This window comes from Photinus pyralis, unplaced genomic scaffold, assembly GCF_008802855.1.
Source record: "Photinus pyralis isolate 1611_PpyrPB1 unplaced genomic scaffold, Ppyr1.3 Ppyr1.4_LG6, whole genome shotgun sequence".
In the NCBI taxonomy this organism is placed as follows: Eukaryota; Metazoa; Arthropoda; class Insecta; order Coleoptera; family Lampyridae; genus Photinus; species Photinus pyralis.
The window spans coordinates 41,116,099-41,124,290 of NW_022170663.1; positions in this window are offsets into that span (position 1 = coordinate 41,116,099).

The following is an 8,192-nucleotide window of genomic DNA, read 5'->3' on the forward strand; positions in this document are numbered from 1 at the left end:
CAATTATTTATTTTTTTAGCTTATTCAAGACTAGAAACACCCATCCGCCTTCGCTTCCCTTTGTGAATATTCGGTTACTACTCTAGTACCTCCTATACAGATACTGTTGCAATAAATTATTATTCCCAATATACTTTTGTTTTATTTTACCAGAAATAATGAGCTCACTGACTGGGTATACCTCGTACATTGATTCTGCTTAATTTATTGATCGGTGCGATTGGTGTAATTCCAGGGTGGCCATAACCGCTATTATCGTAGAAAAATGGTATAACATAATTACGAAACAATAATGGAACCAGAACTACAATACCATCTGTCAGGACGAGTGTAGGGTATATCTACAGCATAACGTCGTTAATGTATCAGGGTCATATAATTTATGAAATGAATATGGGTGAATGCACCATTTTATGGAACATCAATCAGGTTGTGCGATTGGTTTTGCTATGAAATAGATTTAAAATTTGTTCCACGCCATTTGTTAATTACCTCCTCTTACATTTAGAGAATAAATTATCTACAACACTAGTCTATTCAATTAGGTCCGTTTAAATTGTCTTTTGATAGAATTGATTATCGCGTATTAAAGTTCTATCTATTAAGAGGAGCAGACAAAGACTAAATGAAAAATAATACAGTCTGGGAATTGAAGTTCTCGCCAGTAATCACAATTGAATTACATAGAAAAGTTCATTTTTATTTTTACTATTCCTTTTTCGGCTTTATATTGCAGGCGAGCGATAATTTTTGGAAAAAGCGTACGAAGGACGATCAATCAGCTTTTATTTAATTTGGGACGCCACACTCTAGATTCTGCCATCAAACTGAGATGAAGATCAAAATAAGCGCACACAATTTTAACTTAATCAAATGCGGAGATAGGGAAATGGTTGAAATTAACATCAAAGTGCTTTATAAATGCCATGCTTTACCAAAATTGCCAATAAATAATTAATTACGTTAAACAAACATATTTCACGACATGAACGAAATCGTTAAAGGGACTAATTCAATATAGGTATGCCGCCCGAAAGGTGGATTCCACTAAAAAAAAACTTAAAAATTCAACACGCATTATCCAGTCCAATAAAAGTAAGCGTCGAGAAAAATGAGACGGTTTATTAAATATGAACCGTATAATTTTGTCATTTGGAATTGAGGCAAGGTTCGTTCCATCATTTTGCAGAATAAATGCTGTAATGCTTTCTAACCCCTCCTCTCTCTAATTACAACGCAGAGGTGATATGAATCATGCTAATGACCGAGATCATAAACACTCACCTAATTAATCAACTCCCGAAAGGATTGCAGTCGGAAGCCTGAAACAGAAAATACGAATTTTTCATTCAATCTCCTCTCACAAAACTCGTTGAGTTATTTTATTTTATGTGTCTCGCATATTATTATCCATGAAGTAAATTATTGGAGCATGTAGAAATTTCACAGGACATATTTTGCTGTCAAATTTCCACATGTAATACATATACATCTTGCTGTAAATTATCTTCAGATTTTTACTTAACTTAAAGCAACAATTTTGTTGAAGTGCAGCTATAAATACTACATGATAAGCGCTATTTACATGTTTTTTTCTACATGTAAATACCCTCAAGGGGCTTATAAAGCATATCCTAAAATATTACAAATGATATTTCGTGACTTTTCAACTTCAACTTTTAGAACACAACTTTGTTTCTTAACACATAAAGAATGTATACAGCAAATTTTGTCATTCTTGCCATTTTCGTTGAGTGGTCTAGAATTACAATGTCATTTTTGTTCCAATTTTTAAAGAATAATTTCAGGGCACCATCTTCAAAAACACTCTAATACCAAATTTGGTCGAGATTAGAATGCCCCACCTTGGGGTAAGAATTTTAGAACATTTTTTATAAATCGGAAAGGGCATACCTAAAAAATTTATTTAAAGACGTCCCGGCTGACGTAACACGTATGGTTGGTGAGAAAAAAATTAAAGAAGAAATGCAAATTTCACTATTTTTTTAAGTGGCTCCCAAACGGAACATGTTGGGGCCTCGCTTTCTTTGGAAAAATATTATTTTGGTCCCTTTTATTACCAAATTTCCTTTTCTTTATACTGTTGTGTAATATACATGGGGGTGTCTTTTATATAGGTTGAAACAATACCAAAGATGAGAGCGAGCCACCTTGAAGTGTAAAAATATTTGCTGTTAACGTAATTTGGTCTGAATATAAGAAATGGTAATCGGGACATCCTGTATGTAGCATAATTCAAGTTATTGCATAAGATCTGGGGAATTTTTTTTCCAAATAAACAGAATGTTAGTATTTTTTATTGTAAATTTTGTCGGTAATTGTTTAATTCATTTAATTCTATATGTTGTATTTAGTTTGTATGAGAAGCTTAAATAAGTAACTAAGAGAACATTTAATCGAAATTTCTACGAGATTTAACGTTTTCTCTGATCAGGTGCTGATAAAAATTGTTCACATAACCCCACCTCTTACCGCCCAATCTCTCTAACATATAATCCCCGCCTGTATGCCCAAATTGCACAATATCCAACTGACAGTCCAACATATCATCACTAAATGTACATCGTATGGCGAAGAACGAAACAAAATAACCTAAGAAAAAATATCGAATCAATCCATACAAACAAAACCTCAAAAATGTGCTACAATTTTTGAAAGACATTGATCTATACAACAAAATATAATGTTCATTCCATGTAAATGTCTCCTCAGCTACTAACTCACATGCTGGGTGTATGCAATTAAAAAAATGTCATGTGCAAGATAAGCGATGCAGGTGTTTTATCAGTTATTTTTATTTGTTTATTCTTGAATAAAAAGAACGGAGAATAAATACGACTGTCTCAGGTTTCTTAAAAGAGAGCGTAAATGTTTGCTGAACATCCATACTTGTTTCTCTGACCAGTTTGTTAGATTTTTTTGGCAAACCATATCAGCTGCTAAAGCTATATACGAGTATTACCGGTTCAGGTAAGGCTTAATCACTATCTTCATTTGACTTAGGTAGGTACATATCCCTTTCTATACTTTCTCAATCATTATAATCTTACTGTAGATATTCACCTCTTTAACAAACCCTATTTTTCGTTCAGTTCTTGTACAGATTTTTTGTTTATTCCCATTTCTAATGCTTTCTCTCTCGCTAAAAATGACCACTTGACCCCTTCTGCGGAGGGGGGGGGGGCTGTTTGGGTACATGTGTAAACAATATCGGTTTGGGACGTTGGGGTTTAGGTCCAGGCACTTGGGATGGTATGCAGGTGTTCTAATTATTAATCAAATCCTCATTACAACCCATTGAATTAATCTAATTTGTTTTGTTTATTTATTTCATTGTAAAAGAAACGGTATTTCTTAAAATTAAGATTAGGAACATTTTGATCTCAATTTCTGTTATCAATTTTGTTTCGTTAATGCATTTGTGACAGCCCCGATTTGATTTATTGGGTGTCCGTTTATTTTGTAAAAGATTAATGTAATTGTTTAGAGATAAGGTGGTTTTTTAATCTTAACAAACTGTTTATTTTCGTTTTGTTTGTTGTTGGCTTGTCGAGTTACCAAGGGATCCTTAATTCGTTAAGAAATTTCGATCCTATCTAAGGCGGGAAGCCCGTTTAAATACTGGAGTCGGCGTTAAATCGTGTGGGGAAGAAATTAAGAAGACCTAGTTTTTTGTGTCATACAATTAGTGTTTTACCTATGTGCCCGAATATTTATTGCGATTTGTAACTTGTAAACTCGTAAACTGTAAGTAATATTAAGATTTCTTGATGTTTGTTAATTTTGTAATCGAACGCATATGCGGGGTTTGTTTATTGAGAACGCTGTGCTTCAATCTTGTTAGACGTTTAATTTAATTTGTGGTCGCAGAATAAATTTTGTTTATCTAAAATCATGCGTCGTGCGTTTATTCGATCCCGTTAATGATTCAGAGAGATGTCTCATGGTCAATTACAATTAATTTTATTGATCCCCGCCCAAAGTTCATTTCAAGTACTTCCATAATTTAGTAAGTAACCTTTTAGGAGTTTGATTTTAACCATTGTTTGCCTAATTTAAAGTCAGAATTGAATTATTTTGCGCCGGGGTGCAAATTTCCGAATTCAATCCTTATTCAGCGCACCGCTTTGCCGAATAGAGCATTATTTCACGTTTCCCAACTCAATTCAGAGTGCGCTGTTGAAAGTGGTTGGGGTCTGGTACTTGATTGCGAGAGTAGTTCCAGGAATTTTATTTAAACATTGTGGCCCAAATGAGTACATTGAACATCGGAATAATTTCATTTATTTTATAGTATCATGTTAAAATGACTTTTTAATAGGTTTGAATGAGTAGGCAAGTCGTTCTTTAACCGTAAGGATGAATAAAGTGATCACTTTAACCGCTAGGGTAGATAAAGTGAAACAGATAATTGTGCATTATAATGACATCTGTTATTTTTAATTCCAAATGTCACGCGGAGCGCGATATAATATGACGTTCAGAACATAGGACAATTCTATATACTTTGTATTAGGTACGGAGTGTGTTGTATTCAAAGGGCACTGTTTGCCTTAAGTTTTACTTATAGGATTATAGTGTATTTATGGGATTTCATTGAGGCATTCAAATCTTTCAAGTTTATAAAAGCTTTATGTCAAATGTTAGGATTTTCTTGTTGCGTCGGAACCCATTTATGCCCTCGGGGATAATTAAAAAAAAACTAAATTGTGTAGTTTCACCTAGCTAGGTACATGTTTGTTGGGTGGTATAGTGGCCTCTGTATGAAATATAAGGGATTGAACTTATAACTTGGTTTGAAGTTCCCATGGACGTTTCCAACAAAATGTAAGGAGAAATAAGTCGATCAAAAGTGTAATCAAATTTTATCATCTCGAATTTTAGACAAATCGAATCGTAACGGAAAAAGTGTTAGATAAATTGCATCCCATTCGGTTAAATGAAATTGCCGAATGGCCATTCCGGGAAGTTGCACCGACCACTGCATCAAATCTCTCTATATTCTTTGTTGCGGGAAACTAGATAGAATTGACTCGTACGATCCCCACTAGTCACCATTTAATCAATTTTTTTTGCAACACGCAATTACTCCACGTGCACGTTTTTCACAACTAAAGTGCAAATTTCCACAAAAAATCTGTATAAAATAGTCGAATGTGCTCCGCGAATGAAAATTTAAACAGACAAATTTACGTTTCACTCGATTCTAGAACCACTGCAACTCGCACTTAATTTCACGGGACGTCGAACAGCTGAAAAACGGTCCGACTGGTCATCCCATTTTATGACAAATCATCTACATTATTTTACAACCCGTGCTTGTGAATTCTAATGTAAACGATTGTTGAGATTTGTAACACTGACAAACTGACAGGTAATTTGTGTTCCTCGCCTGAGGTTGAAGTAAAACTGTGAAATTTTCGCTAAGCGGAAAACGCAATTTTCCCGTTTAAAGGCTTCTTTCTTTATCTCGGTTTCGATAATTAATTCGTTAATCAATAGCAGACATTTTTATATTCTGAGAGGTTGTATAACGATTAAGGTACGCACAGCTCTAATTAATAGTCGCGATTGGTCCCCTAATCGAATTTAGGGCCATGTAAATAAACACCAAAATGACTTCGTTTCGAACGTTAACGATTACTTGAGCAATTCACCGCGGAACCTCCGTTCGTTTCCAAATAGCTAATTCCATTTTCCAGGATATCTGTTCGATAGGTATATTCCCGCATGATTAGGGTGTTGTGCGCTGGTGCACCGTCCTGTTGAAACCAATAGTTTCCAGCTATTTTTCATACAAAAAATAAAGTCGATTTCCCCCAAACGAAGCGTGTATTGAAAACTTCTCAGCGCTGACTTGTAAAGCTCAAATGGTAGAAAATCTGTTTTTTTTTGTATCTGTTTAAATAATATCAGAAAAAATAAAAACAAAATTGACATATTTCAGTTTTTCGGTCATATCTGAAGTAATCGGAATTTTCTAGTGTGCTATGTTCTGTAATTGCGCAGCTTTTCCCTAATTTGACCATCTTCTATGTTTTCCGAGATACCCTAGGTAGACATCCTTATCCAGGACACGATGTATACAATACAAGAATATTTTAATCGCCTGTAACTTGCATCAGTATGAAGGTACTGTAATATAGGTAACATTTGACGCTTCCACGCTTGTATTTGGAAGTCTACAGTATTAAATTAGTAACGTGTCCTAGCTCTAAAAAATTGAATTGCTATGTGATTTAATTTTACGAAAATGCCTATTATTCAGAAGCGATAATAATCCAGAAATGCACTTGTAAATAATAAAAAGAATGCCCAATTAACGTTTCAACGTTAAAACGAGAACCTCTCGCATCCCACTAATAAATTGATACCGCACCACACCAATAAAAAGGTTGAATTAAAATAACAGGTCTTATATCGTAATGGCAGACATTACCTAAGATTAAACGCTAAAAGTAGAACAAGTATAAAGTCGACTCATCATAAATTTAGATTTACAACCGCTTCGATTTCTTATCTTTATTGAATCATGTCTTAAAATGACTTGCTCAATAAGTTATATAAAGAAGCCCGTAAGTTATATGGTGGCCGACAGAAACTATCTAGTTTAATAGAGATATAAATCTCCGTTTTAATCAATAGGGCCAATTGTGTCGAAAACATTTTCATAATGGGCTTTATTCCGAAAGGATTTTAAATGACACGGGACAAGGTGGTGAATGGTGGTTTTCTTATATTACACCTAGAATGGGTAAAAAAATTAACCAGTTTTAGTTTGTCTTTGTTATTTTAATTAGGCCCGGTTTCTCCACCTAGCAATTACTTTACCCTCTGAATAAGTTCCTTGGATACCATTGTCGTTATAATCGTTGTTGTACTTATTTACTGAATAAATTTATCGAGAGATGGAAAGACGGACCCTTACTCAGCTTGCACAAAACAAAATAATGGCGCCCAGCGTGGAGATTGAGATATTCGTTTTTACAGAATACTTTTATTACAGGTATTATGGTTCAGTGGTAGAGCGCTGGGCTACAAATCCGGAGGTCGGGTGTTCGAATCTGGGTTGAGGTGAATTTTTCATCTGTGGCAGAGATGGGAATTACTTTAGACCAGTTTCGAGCATTCTGCCGGCTACTCCGAATTAGGTTTTCCTGCAGTTTTCCTAATTCGTAAGGTAAATACCGGAGTAGTATGGAACAACTTAAGACCTTCTGCAGAGGCACCTCTAAAAAGCACTATGCTGGTCACTCTGTAATTGGGTGCAAGCCTGTTGAGGGCCCAGAACAAGAGAGGGATAATAAATAAATAAATAAATAAATAAATAAATTTGCTTCTTAGTATTGTAAGTAAAGGTCTTGATCTTGCACTTGTATCATTATTAGTTTTTGGGTGATTTTGTTAATATTGAATTCTGAGTATAATTGAATTGAAATTCCAAATGGGAAAATTATACCAGGATCACAGGAAGCACTAGAGAATCAAGGGACAGATGGCAAGAGCATACGGGCGAATGGTGTAATAATATTGATGATGACAAAGGTGGATGAGATGAAAAATGATTTGTGAGATATTCAAATGCATGGATATGAAAATGGATGAAAAAATAGACGGGACAAATGAAAAATTCATCGAATCAAGAACTGAGATAATAAATCTCGATAGAGACTTAATTTTATTAATTTATGAATCTTAGCAGCTTTGATCACAATCAACAACTTTGTTCATTGGCAATTAAAATAATACATTTATTCGGGTTGCACACAAATTGACAAATCTAAAAGAAAGATAGGCTTTCAGAATCAGATGTACACATACCACGCATGCAAGCGATCGATGGACAATTATCTCCTTCTTTTCCATTACACTTAATCTTGGTAACACGAACTGACTTTGATGAATTGGATGATTAAGTTTGTGGCTTCTCGAATGGTGGAACACTTTTAGCTTGTAGAAAGACGTCACTATGCACTGAATTGACACACTCAAACTATTATACGTTAAATCAACTAACTTGCTTCAGTAAACAAAACAAAAAAAACAAACAATCGCCTCTCTTCCACCTTAAAAATTTCCTTCTTTAAGATTTCGTAACCAAACAGCCACTCAAAGCCAAATTTGATTAACTCCAGCATCAAAATAAATCGCATACCTGTTGTTTCTTTTAT